The sequence below is a fragment of the Chlorocebus sabaeus genome, chromosome X, assembly GCF_047675955.1.
Source record: "Chlorocebus sabaeus isolate Y175 chromosome X, mChlSab1.0.hap1, whole genome shotgun sequence".
NCBI lineage: Eukaryota > Metazoa > Chordata > Mammalia > Primates > Cercopithecidae > Chlorocebus > Chlorocebus sabaeus.
In genome coordinates, this window is record NC_132933.1 from 95358852 (window position 1) to 95373448 (window position 14597).

Here is a 14597-nt window from a genome sequence, read left to right on the forward strand (position 1 = left end):
TTCTCTGTATTTCCTGTATCTGAATGTTGGCCTCCTTCTAGGCTGAGGAAGTTCTCCTGGATAATATTCTGAAGAGTGTTTTCCAACTTGGGTTCATTCTCCCCATCACTTTCAAGTACACCAGTTAAACATAGAGTTGTTCTTTTCACATAGTCTCATATTTCTTGGAGGCTTTGTTCATTTTTTTTTCACTCTTTTTTCTCTAAACTTGTCTTCTTGTTTTATTTCATAAAGTTGATCTTCAATCACTGATATCCTTTTTTCTGCTTGATCGATTCAGCTATTGAGGCTTACGTATACTTCACAAAGTTCTTGTGCTGCATTTCTCAGCTCCGTTAGGTCATTTATGTTCTTCTCTACACTGATTATTCTAGTTAGCAATTCATCCTACCTTTTTTCAAGGTTCTTAGCTTCCTTGCATTGGGTTTGAACATGCTCCTTTAGCTCAGAGGAGTTTATTATTATTACCCACCTTCTGAAACCTACTTCTGTCAATTCATCCAACTCATTCTCTGTTCAGTTTTGTTCCCTTGCTGGTGAGGAGTTGTGATCATTTGGAGGAGAAGAGGTGTTCTGTGTTTTGGAATTTTTCAGCCTTTCTGAGCTGTTTTCTCCCCATCTTTGTGGTTTTTATCTACTTTTGTTATTTGATGTTGGTGACCTATGGATGGGATTTTGGTGTGGATGTCCTTTTTGTTGATGTTGATGCTGTTGCTTTCTGTTTGTTAGTTTCCTTTCTAACATTCAAGCCCCTCAGCTGCAGGTCTGTTGGAGTTTGTTGGAGCTCCATTCCAGATCCTTTTTGCCTGGGTATCACCAGCAGAGGCTGCAGAATAGCAAAGATTGCTGCCTGACCCTTCCTCTGGAGGCTTCGTCCCAGAGGGGCACATGCCAGATGCCAGCCAGAGTTCTCCTGTATGAGGTATCTGTTGGCCCCTACTGGGAGGTGTCTCCCAGTCAGGCTACATGGAGGTCAGGGACCCATTTGAGGAAGCAGTCTGTCAGTTATCAGAGATCGAATGCTATGCTGGGAGAACCACTGCTCTCTTCAGAGTTGTCAGGTAGGGATGTTTAAGTCTGATGAAACTATGCCCACAACTGCCCCTTCCCCCAAGTGCTCTGTCTTAGGCATATTTGGGTTTTAGCTATAAATCCCAGACTGGAGCTGCTGCCTTTTGTTCAGAGATGCCCTGTCCACAGAGGTGGAATCTAGAGAGGCAGTTGGCTTTGCTGAGCTGTGGTGGGCTCCGCCCAGTTTTAACTTCCCAGTGGGTTTGTTTTCACTGTGAGCATAAAACCTCCTACTCAAGCCTAAGCAATGGCAGACGCCTCTCTTGCTGCCAAGCTCCAGCATCCCAGGTCAATCTCAGACTGCTGCACTAGCAGCAAGAATTTCAAGCCAATGATCTTATCTTGCTGGGCTCTGTGGATGTGGGACCCACTGAGCCAGGCACTGGAGAGAATCTCCTGGTCTGCTGGTTGCGAAGACTGTGGGAAAAGTGCAGTATCCGGGCAGAAGTGTACCGTTCCTCCTATTACAATCTCCCATGGCTTCCCTTGACTAGGAAATGGAAATCCCCTGACCCCTTGCACTTCCTGGGTGAGAAGATGCCCCGCCCTGCTTTGGCTCACCCTCCATGGGCTGCACCCGCTGTTCTACCAGTCCCAATGAGATGAACCAGGTATCTGCATTAGAAATGCAGAAATCACCCATCTTCTGCATTGATCTCACTGGGAGCTGCAGACTGGAGCTGTTCCTATTCAGTCATCTTGCCAGAAATATCCACTTTTTATCATTTTTATGTCTTATTTTTTAAAAATGCCTATTCATGTTCTTTCCCCACTTTCTAATGGAGTGATGTTCTTGATTTATTTTTTAAATAGGATACTGATTTTAGTTTGTTAATTTGGTATCCCACAACTCTACTACAGTTCTTTGTTAGTAGCAACATATTTTTGGTATAATCTTTAGGTTTTTTCTAAATAGAAGATCATGTTGTTTGCAGAGACAATTTTCTTTTCTTTCTTTTTTCCAATTTGGATACTTTTGCTTCATTTGCCACATTGCACTAGCTGAGACTTCAAGTATTTTGTTTAACAGAAGTGGGGAGAGTGGGCATCCTTGTCTTTTCCTGGATTTTAGAAGAAAAACTTTCCATTTTTCATCATTGAATATGATGTGTTGCATTAGTTCGTTCTCATATTGCTATAAAGACGTACCTGACGTGGGGTAATTTATGGAGAAAAGAGGTTTAATTAACTCACAGCTCCACAACCTGTATAGGAGGCATAGCTGGGAGACCTCAGGAAGCTACAATCATGGCAGAAGGCAAAGGGGAAGTAAGCACATCACAACATGGCAGGGCAGGAAAGAAAGCACAAAGAAGAAGTGTTGCACACTTTTTTACAACCAGATCTCATGAGAACTCACTCACTATCATGAGAACAGCAAGAGAAAAATCTGCTCCCATGATCTGATCACCTCCCACCAGGACCCTTCCCAAACATTGGGAATTACAATTTTGACATGATATTTGGTTGGGGAAGCAGAGCCAAACCATATTATTTGTCATATATAATACATATTAATGTTGGTTATATTCCTTCTATACCCAATTAATTAAGAGTTTTTATCATTCAAATATATTGAGTTCTACATAATGCTTTTTGTGCATTGAGATGCTCATATAATTTATTCTTTATTCTATTAATGTGGTATATCACATTTATTGATTTGTGTGTGTTGAACGTTCTCTATATCCCAGTGATATATCCCACTTGATCATGATGTATGATCCCTTTAACGTACTCTTGACTTTGGTTTGTGAATATTTGCCGAAAATTTTTATACCTACAATCATCAGTGATATTAGCCTAAAAAATCATTGCCCGGGGCGGAGCAAGATGGCCGAATAGGAACAGCTCCAGTCTCCAACTGCCAGTGCGAGCAACACAGAAGAACGGTGATGTCGGCATTTTCACTGAGGTACTGGGTTAATGTCACTAGGGAGTGCCGGACAATCAGTGCTGCTCAGCTGCTGCAGCCCTACCAGCTAGAGCTGAAGCAGGGCAAGGCATCGCCTCACCTGGGAAGCGCAAGGGGGAAGGGAATCCCTTTTCCTAGCCAGGGAAACTGAGACACACAACACCTGGAAAATCGGGTAACTCCCACCCCAATACTGCTTTAAGGAAACGGGCACACCAGGAGATTATATCCCACACCTGGCCGGGAGGGTCCCACGCCCACTGAGCATCCCTCATTGCTAGCACAGCAGTCTGTGATCTACCGGCAAGGCAGCAGTGAGGCTGGGGGAGGGGCACCTGCCATTACTGAGGCTTAAGTAGGTAAACAAAACCACTGGGAAGCTCGAACTGGGTGGAGCTCACAGCAGCTCAAGGAAACCTGCCTGTCTCTGTAGACTCCACCTCTGGGGACAGGGCACAGTAAACAATAACAAAAGCAGCAGAAACCTCTGCAGACGCAAACGACTCTGTGTGACAGCTTTGAAGAGAGCAGTGGATCTCCCAACATGGAGGTTGAGATCTGAGAAAGGACAGACTGCCTGTTCAAGTGGGTCTCTAACCCCTGAGTAGCCTAACTGGGAGACGTCTCCCACTAGGGGCAGTCTGACACCCCACACCGCACAGGGTGGAGTACACCCCTGAGAGGAAGCCTCCAAAGCAAGAATCAGACAGGGACACTCGCTGTCCAGCAATATTCTATCTTCTGCAGCCTCTGCTGCTGATACCCAGGCAAACAGGGTCTGGAGTGGACCTCAAGCAATCTCCAACAGACCTACAGCTGAGGGTTCTGACTGTGAGAAAGAAAACTATCAAACAGGAAGGACACCTACACCAAAACCACATCAGTACATCACCATCATCAAAGACCAGAGGCAGATAAAAACACAAAGATGGGGAAAAAGCAGGGCAGAAAAGCTGAAAATTCAAAGAATAAGAGCTCATCTCCCCCGGCAAAGGAGTGCAGCTCATCGCCAGCAACGGATTAAAGCTGGACGGAGAATGACTTTGACGAGATGAGAGAAGAAGGCTTCAGTCCATCAAACTTCTCAGAGCTAAAGGAGGAATTACGTACCCAGCGCAAAGAAACTAAAAAATCTTGAAAAAAAAGTGGAAGAATTGATGGCTAGGGTAATTAATGCAGAGAAGGTAATAAACGAAACGAAAGAGATGAAAACCATGACACGAGAAATACATGACAAATGCACAAGCTTGAGTAACTGACTCGATCAACTGGAAGAAAGAGTATCAGCGATTGAGGATCAAATGAATGAAATGACACGAGAAGAGAAACCAAAAGAAAAAAGAAGAAAAAGAAAAGAACAAAGCCTGCAAGAAGTATGGGATTATGTAAAAAGACGAAATCTACGTCTGATTGGGGTGCCTGAAAGTGACGTGGAAAATGGAACCAAATTAGAAAACATTCTTCAGAATATCATCCAGGAGAACTTCCCCAACCTTGTAGGGCAGGCCAGCATTCAAATCCAGGAAATACAGAGAATGCCACAAAGATACTCCTCGAGAAGAGCAACTCCAAGACACATAATTGCCAGATTCACCAAAGTTGAAATGAAGGAAAAAATCTTAAGGGCAGCCAGAGAGAAAGGTCGGGTTACCCACAAAGGGAAGCCCATCAGACTAACAGCAGATCTCTCAGCAGAAACTCTACAAGCCAGAAGAGAGTGGGGGCCAATATTCAACATTCTTAAAGAAAAGAATTTTCAACTCAGAATTTCATATCCAGCCAAACAAAGTTTCAAAAGTGCAGGAGAAATAAAATCCTATACAGATAAGCAAATGCTTAGAGATTTTGTCACCACCAGGCCTGCCTTACAAGAGATCCTGAAGGAAGCACTAAACATGGAAAGGAACAACTGGCACCAGCCATTGCAAAAACATGCCAAAATGTAAACACCATCAAGGCTAGGAGGAAACTGCATCAACTAACGAGCAAAATAACCAGTTAATATCATAATGGCAGGATCAAGTTCACACATAACAATATTAACCTTAAATGTAAATGGACTAAATGGTCCAATTAAAAGACACAGACTGGCAAACTGGATAAAGAGTCAAGACCCATCAGTCTGCTGTATTCAGGAGACCCATCTCACATGCAGAGACATACATAGGCTCAAAATAAAGGGATGGAGGAAGATTTACCAAGCAAATGGAGAAAAAAAAAAAAAGCAGGGGTTGCAATACTAGTCTTTCATAAAACAGACTTTAAACCATCAAAGATCAAAAGAGACAAAGAAGGCCATTACATAATGGTAAAGGGATCAATTCAACAGGAAGAGCTAAGTATCCTAAATATATATGCACCCAATACAGGAGCACCCAGATTCATAAAGCAAGTCCTTAGAGACTTACAAAGAGACTTAGACTCCCATACAATAATCATGGGAGACTTCAACACTCCACTGTCAACATTAGACAGATCAACGAGACAGAAAGTTAACAAGGATATCCAGGAATTGAACTCATCTCTGCAGCAAGCAGACCTCATAGACATCTATAGAACTCTCCACCCCAAATCAACAGAATATACATTCTTCTCAGCACCACATCGCACTTACTGCAAAATTGACCACATAATTGGAAGTAAAGCACTCCTCAGCAAATGTACAAGAACAGAAATTATAACAAACTGTCTCTCAGACCACAGTGCAATCAAACTAGAACTCAGGACTAAGAAACTCAATCAAAACTGCTCAACTACATGGAAACGGAACAACCTGCTCCTGAATGACTGCTGGGTACATAACGAAATGAAGGCAGAAATAAAGATGTTCTTTGAAACCAATGAGAACAAAGATACAACATACCAGAATCTCTGGGACACATTTAAAGCAGTGGGTAGAGGGACATTGAGAGCACTAAATGCCCATAAGATAAAGCAGGAAAGATCTAAAATTGACACACTGACATCGCAGTTAAAAGAACTAGAGAAGCAAGAGCAAACACATTCGAAAGCTAGCAGAAGGCAAGAAATAACTAAGATCAGAGCAGAACTGAAGGAGACAGAAACACAAAAAACCCTCCAAAAAATCAATGAATCCAGGAATTGGTTTTTTGAAAAGATCAACAAAATTGACAGACCGCTAGCAGGACTAATAAAGAACAAAACAGAGAAGAATTAAATTGACGCAATAAAAAATGATAAAGGGGATATCACCACCGAACCCACAGAAATACAAACTACCATCAGAGAATACTATAAACACCTCTACGCAAATAAACTGGAAAATCTAGAAGAAATGGATAATTTCCTGGACACTTATACTCTTTCAAGACTAAACCAGGAAGAAGTTGAATTCCTGAATAGACAAATAGCAGGCTCTGAAATTGAGGCAATAATTAATAGCCTACCAACCAAAAAAAGTCCAGGACCAGATGAATTCACAGCCGAATTCTACCAGAGGTACAAGGAGGAGTTGGTACCATTCCTTCTGAAACTATTCTAATTAATAGAAAAAGAGAGAATCCTCCCTAACTCATTTTATGAGGCCAACATCATCCTGATACCAAAGCCTGGCAGAGACACAACAAAAAAAAAGAATTTTAGACCAATATCCCTGATGAACATCGATGCAAAAATCCTCAATAAAATACTGGCAAACCGGATTCAGCAACACATCAAAAAGCTTATCCACCATGATCAAGTGGGCTTCATCCCTGGGATGCAAGGCTGGTTCAACATTCGCAAATCAATAAACATAATCCAGCATATAAACAGAACCAAAGACAAAAACCACATGATTATCTCAATAGATGCAGAAAAGGCTTTTTACAAAATTCAACAGCCCTTCATGCTAAAAACGCTCAATAAATTCGGTATTAATGGAACGTACCTCAAAATAATAAGAGCTATTTATGACAAACCCACAGTCAATATCATACTGAATGGGCAAAAACTGGGAAAATTCCCTTTGAAAACTGGCACAAGACAGGGATGCCCTCTCTCACCACTCCTATTCAACATAGTGTTGGAAGTTCTGGCTAGGGCAATCAGGCAAGAGAAAGAAATCAAGGGTATTCACTTAGGAAAAGAAGAAGTCAAATTGTCCCTCTTTGCAGATGACATGACTGTATATTTAGAAAACCCCATTGTCTCAGCCCAAAACCTCCTTAAGCTGATAAGCAACTTCAGCAAAGTCTCAGGATACAAAATTAATGTGCAAAAATCACAAGCATTCTTATACACCAGTAACAGAAAAACAGAGAGCCAAATCATGAATGAACTTCCATTCACAATTGCTTCAAAGAGAATAAAATACCTAGGAATCCAACTTTCAAGGGATGTAAAGGACCTCTTCAAAGAGAACTACAAACCACTGCTCAGTGAAATAAAAGAGGACACAAACAAATGGAAGAACATACCATACTCATGGATAGGAAGAATCAATATCGTGAAAATGGCCATACTGCCCAAGGTTATTTATAGATTCAGTGCCATCCCCATCAAGCTACCAATGAGTTTCTTCACAGAATTGGAAAAAACTGCTTTAAAGTTCATATGGAACCAAAAAAGAGCCTGCATCTCCAAGGCAATCCTAAGTCAAAAGAACAAAGCTGGAGGCAACACGTTACCTGACTTCAAACTATACTACAAGGCTACAGTAACCAAAACAGCATGGTACTAGTACCAAAACAGAAATATAGACCAATGGAACAGAACAGAGTCCTCAGAAATTATACCACACATCTACAGCCATGTGATCTTTGACAAACCTGAGAGAAACAAGAAATGAGGAAAGGCTTCCCTATTTAATAAATGGTGCTGGGAAAATTGGCTAGCCAGAAGTAGAAAGCTGAAACTGGATCCTTTCCTTACTCTTTATATGAAAATTAATTGAAGATGGATTAGAGACTTAAATGTTAGACCTAATACCATAAAAACCCTACAGGAAAACCTAGGTAGTACCATTCAGGACATCGGCATGGGCAAAGACTTCATCTCTAAAACACCAAAAGCAATGGCAGCAAAAGCCAAAATTGACAAATGGGATCTCATTAAACTAAAGAGCTTCTGCACAGCAAAAGAAACTACCATCAGAGTGAACAGGCAACCTACAGAATGGGAGAAAATTTTTGCAATCTACTCATCTGACAAAGGGCTAATATCCAGAACCTACAAAGAACTCAAACAAATTTACAAGGAAAAAACAAACAACCCCATCAAAAAGTGGGCAAAGGATATAAACAGACATTTCTCAAAAGAAGACATTCATACAGCCAACAGACACATGAAAAAATGCTCATCATCACTGGCCATCAGAGAAATGCAAATCAAAACCACAATGAGATACCATCTCACACCAGTTAGAATGGCGATCATTAAAAAGTCAGGAAACAACAGGTGCTGGAGAGGATGTGGAGAAATAGGAACACTTTTACACTGTTGGTGGGATTGTAAACTAGTTCAACCATTATGGAAAACAGTATGGTGATTCCTCAAGGATCTAGTACTGGATGTACCATATGACCCAGCCATCCCATTACTGGGTATATTCCCAAAGGATTCTCAATCATGCTGCTATAAAGACACATGCACACGTATGTTTACTGCGGCACTATTCACAATAGCAAAGACTTGGAATCAACCCAAATGTCCATCAGTGACAGACTAGATTAAGAAAATGTGGCACATATACACCATGGAATACTATGCAGCCATAAAAAAGGATGAGTTTGTGTCCTTTGTAGGGACATGGATGCAGCTGGAAACCATCATTCTTAGCAAACTATCACAAGAACAGAAAACCAAACACCACATGTTCTCACTCATAGGTGGGAACTGAACAATGAGATCACTTGGACTTGGGAAGGGGAACATCACACACCGGGGCCTATCATGGGGAGGGGGGAGGGGGGAGGGATGGCATTGGGAGTTATACCTGATGTAAATGACGAGTTGATGGGTGCTGATGAGTTGATGGCTGCAGCACACCAACATGGCACAAGTATACATATGTAACAAACCTGCACGTTATGCACGTGTACCTTAGAACTCAAAGTATAATTAAAAAAAAAAAAAATCATTGCCTCATCGTATCCTTATATGCCTTTGGTATGAGTGTAATGCTGGCCCCAGAAAACATGTTTGGAAGTGTTTCCCTGTTCAATTTTGTTAAAGACATTGAAAAAGATCATCACGAATGTTTCTCTGAATGTTTCGAAGAATGCAAATGTGAAGCCATATGGTTCTGGGGTTCCCTTCGTTGGGAGTTTTTTTTTAAATAACTAATTCAATCTTTCCACCAATTATTTGTCTTTTAAAATTTTCTATTTCTTAATGATTCAATCTTGGTAGGCTATATGGTTCTAGGAATTTACCCATTTTTTCTAAGTTAACCAATTTTGTGGTGTATAATTATAATTTTCTCAAGTAACCTTTGACAAGGGCACCAAAAATATACGATAGGAAAAGAAGAATGTCTTCAATAAGTGCTGTTGGGGAAACTATGTATAAAAAATTAATTGAACCTTTATTTTATACCATATACAAAAATTAACTTGAAATGTGTTAAAAACTTAAATGTAAAGGCTAAAACCATAAACTCCTAGAAGATTGCATATGGAAAAAACTCCTCAGCATTGATTTTGTAAGTGGCTTTTTATATGACACCAGAAGCACAGGCCATCAAAACAAAAATAAACAAAGTGGGACTCCATCAAAATAAGAAGCCTTTGTATAGTGACATAAGCTACTAACAAAATAAAAAGGCAACCTACAGATTGGGAGAAAGTAAGTGGAAGTCATCTATCTAATAAGGGTTTAATATCCAAAATATGTAAAGTTTAATATCCAAAATATGTAATATCCAAAATGTGTAAAAAGAACTTATACAAAGCAATAGCAAACACATAGGCACAGAAACACACACACACACACACACACACACACACACACACACACAAAATCTAATTACAGTAAACAAAGAAATTGGATGGAATTTTCCCCAAACAAGACAGAAAAATGACCAACAGTTATATGCAAAAGTGTTCAGCATTACTAATTGAAAAAGAAAAGGAGCAATGGAGCCAGATTGCAGAAAAGGAGATTCTTACACTTGTTCTCTCTCAGGTACATCAATTCAAACCACTCCACATATATAAAAATACCTTCACAAGGGCTAAGAAAACCAGGTGACACATCACTGCATCTGGGTGTAGCAAGGAAATAAGAGAAAATCTAGTAAAGATATTAAGAAATACAGTTTTACTTTATCTACTTTACCTTTCTCCCATCCCCAGGCAGCACAGCATGGAGAGAGATACCCTCTGTTTGGGGAAAAAAGAGTTAAGTGATCCCTGGTCTTTGCTATGATTCAAACAACAGACCTGCCACAGTAAAACACAGGATTGGCTAGGCTGCCACGACCTCTGACTCCAGACTTGTACCTGTTGTCTGAGCCTCCAAGCCCACACTCATCACAGGATGGTTCCTGAAACCCTGGGAAACTCAGTCTCCATGCTAACCCCAGTGCCAGGCCAACCTCAGCATCCCCAGCTCAATGCTAATTCCAGTGCCAGGGCAGCCTCAATGGCTCCAGATGTCAGGCCCATCCCAGGACAACGCTGGTCTTGGCAGCTCCAGGCTTTGAGCCTACCTAAGTGCAAGTTGCACCCTGGCACCACTGAGCTTCAGATTTTCTTCACCATCATGACTGTCCTAGCAGCCCCAGGCTTCAGGATTACCCAAGCAACACCAATCTTCAGGACCACCACAATGCCAGTCTAGCCCCAGCAACACTGAACTTCAAGTCCTCCCCACCATTAGGCCATCCCCCAAAGCCCTAGGCTTTAGAGACACCCTAGCAATCCCTGACTTCAGAGTCACCTCTGTTCCAGGGCAGTCCAAACCCCCAGGTTTCAGGCCCACCCTAACATGAGTCCAACCACAGCAGCACGGGGCTCTGAGCCTTCTCCACTATCAGACTGTCCCCAGTAACCCCAGACTCCAGACACTCCAAGAAGTAGGCTGAATCCAGTATCAAGCCAAGCCCCACAGACTATTGTATCTAGGCATATACCAGAACAAGGCTGGCCCTAGAAGCCTCAGGCTCCAAAGCATTCTCAGCAAAATGTCAGCCTACACAACCCTAGTCATCAGACTGGCACTTATGGGCCCAGCCTCCAGGCAAGTCCCTGTACATACATGCTCAAGACTTGCTTAGCACCAGGCCAGTCCCTGCAGCACCAGGTTCTGGGCATGCCCAAGGTTCTAGACCAGCACACAACTAGATTGGCACACATAGTCTCAGGCCTCAGACTCACCCCAATGCCAGGTCAGCACACAGGCTTTAGGCCTGACCAGTGTGAAGCCAATCCCTGTAGCCCTAACCTCCAGGCTGGCTCCTGCAATCCTATGCTTCAACAGACACAGGATCTAAGCTAGTCACAGTATATGTTGTACTGGGTAATCCCCATGATCCCAGGCTCCAAGACTGATCACAAGGCTGCAAGATTTAGGCCAGTCTTTTAGATTTAGCCTCCAACACAATACCTGAGCACCCTGCCTTCAGACCAGCCCTAGTGGGCTTATAAGAAAAAATGTATGAATTCCTTTTTTTTCTTTTTTTTTCATATATTTCCTTTTTATTATTATTATTTTAAGTTCTAGGGTACATGTGCATAATGTGCAGGTTTGTTACATATGTATACTTGTGCCATGTTGGTGTGCTGCACCCATCAACTTGTCAGCACCCATCAACTCGTCATTTACATCAGGTATAACTCCCAATGCAATCCCTTCCACCTACCCCCTCCCCATGATAGGCCCCGGTGTGTGATGTTCCCCTTCCCGAGTTCAAGTGATCTCATTGTTCAGTTCCCACCTATGAGTGAGAACATGCGGTGTTTGGTTTTCTGTTCTTGTGATAGTTTGCTAAGAATGATGGTTTCCAGCTGCATCCATGTCCCTACAAAGGACACAAACTCATCGTTTTTTATGGCTGCATAGTATTCCATGGTGTATATGTGCCACATTTTCTTAATCCAGTCTGTCACTGATGGACACTTCGGTTGATTCCAAGTCTTTGCTATTGTGAATAGTGCCGCAATAAACATACGTGTGCATGTGTCTTTATAGCAGCATGATTTATAATCCTTTGGGTATATACCCAGTAATGGGATGGCTGGGTCATATGGTACATCTAGTTCTAGATCCTTGAGGAATCGCCATACTGTTTTCCATAATGGTTGAACTAGTTTACAATCCCACCAACAGTGTAAAAGTGTTCCTATTTCTCCACATCCTCTCCAGCACCTGTTGTTTCCTGACTTTTTAATGATCGCCATTCTAACATGTCTAAAACACCAAAAGCAATGGCAGCAAAAGCCAAAATTGACAAATGGGATCTCATTAAACTAAAGAGCTTCTGCACAGCAAAAGAAACTACCAGCAGAGTGAACAGGCAACCTACAGAATGAGAGAAAAATTTTGCAATCTACTCATCTGACAAAGGGCTAATATCCAGAACCTACAAAGAACTCAAACAAATTTACAAGAAAAAAACTAACAACCCCATCAAAAAGTGGGCAAAGGATATGAACAGACATTTCTCAAAAGAAGACATTCATACAGCCAACAGACACATGAAAAAATGCTCATCATCACTGGCCATCAGAGAAATGCAAATGAATTCCTATAAGCATAACACCTATCAGGAGTGAATCAGAAAAAAAAAAAAAAGAAAGAGAGAAGTATAATCAGACCAATGAATAAGAAAATAAGAAAGTCTCCCATAAACTTAAGTGCAGAATCAGGTGACTTCTTGGCTTAATTTGATTAAACATTCCAGGAAGCAATACAAATCAACTTCCAACACCTTCCAAAGTTGAAGAAAAAAGCAACATTAAAAAAGTTATTTTATAAAGCCGGCACTAATACCAAAGCCAAAAAGTTACACTACAAAAAAAGATAATAACAGGCCAATATCCCTGATAAACATAAATGCAAAAATCCTCAATAAAATACTGGAAAATCAAATTAAATGTACCATTAAAAGAAGCACAAACTATGACCAAGTGGGATTTGTTCTGGGGATGCAAGAATGTGTCAACATATGCAAATTAATAATTGTGATAAATCACATTAATATAATGAATGAGAAAAAACATAATTATCTCAGTAGATGATATAGCATTTGACAAATTTAACACCCTTCTGTGCTAAAAATTATCAATAAATAAAGTACAAAATAAGTGCACCTTAGCACAATAAACACTATGGCATGTCCACAACTAACATTACACTCAACAATGAAAACATGAAAGCTCATTCTCTAAGATCAGGAAGAAGACAACGATACCTATTCTCTCCACTTTCATTTATCATAGTACAAGAATTCCTACACAAAGTGGATAGGCAAATAATAATAACAATAATAAATAAAAGACATCCAAATAGGAAATAATAAATTAAAATTGTTTATGTTTGAAGATGAGATGATATAGAAAATCCTACAAACCACATCAAAAAACTATTGCACCTAATAAACGAATTCATTAAAACTTCAGGATACAAAATTAACTTTGTAGGTTTGTAGCATTTCTATACACTAACAACACTCCATTTACAACAGTGTCAAAAAGAGTAAAATATTCAGGGACAAATTTAACCAAGGATGTGAATAATCTATACATTGAAAACTACAAAATATTAATAATCTGCTCAGTTCTGAATTTTAAAAAAGAAAAATGTTAATAAAACAAATAGGGGAATATTCAAAGAAATTGAAATATATCTTCCATATATGGATTAGAAAATTTAATATGATTTAAATGCTCATGAATAATCTCTATCAATATTCTAATAGTTTTCACAGAAATAGAAAACAAATTATAAAATTTGTCTGAAACCATAAAGGACTCTGAATAGCCAGAGCAATCTTTAACAAAAATTACAAAACTGGAGGCCTTGCAGTTCCTGATTTCAAAATATAAAACAAAGCTATAATAATCAGAACAATACAGTACTAGTATAAAAGTAGACTTGTCAACAAATTGAACAGAATAGAAATCCAGAAATAAACTCATGCATTTATGATGAGCTGATTCTTCACAAGGAAGAATAGAGAAGAATGAAATAGGACCATTATCTCACACAATACACAAAAATCAACTCAAAGTGGATAAAATATTTAAACATAAGACACGAAACTGTAGAACTTCTAGAAGAAAACAGAGAAGAAATGTTCCATAACATTGATCTGGACAAATTTTTTTTTTTATATTATCCCAAAGGCACAAGCAAAAAATAGAAGAATGGGATTGCCTCGAGCTAAAAAGCTCTACATAGTAAATGAAACAATTAACAAAGTGAAGACATAACCCATGGTTTGGGAGAAAATATTTGCAAATCACATATCTGAAAAGAGGTTAATATCCAAAATATATTAAAAAAACTAAAACAACTCAATAGCAAGGAAACAAATAACCCAGTTTTATGGTAGTCATTTTAATAATATGAAGTAATATCTCATAGTGGCTTTAATTTGCACTTCTTTATTAGTGATGATGATTATTAGTGATGTTTTAAATATACCTGTTGGCCAATTGTATATCTT

At 40.0% G+C, this 14597-nt stretch overlaps 1 pseudogene; it reads left to right on the forward strand.

The window, feature by feature from the left end:
• Positions 1–2966: 2966 nt before the first annotated feature.
• Positions 2967–14597, forward strand: part of LOC103247425 (NACHT, LRR and PYD domains-containing protein 2 pseudogene) — a 62404-nt pseudogene continuing 50773 nt past the window's right edge.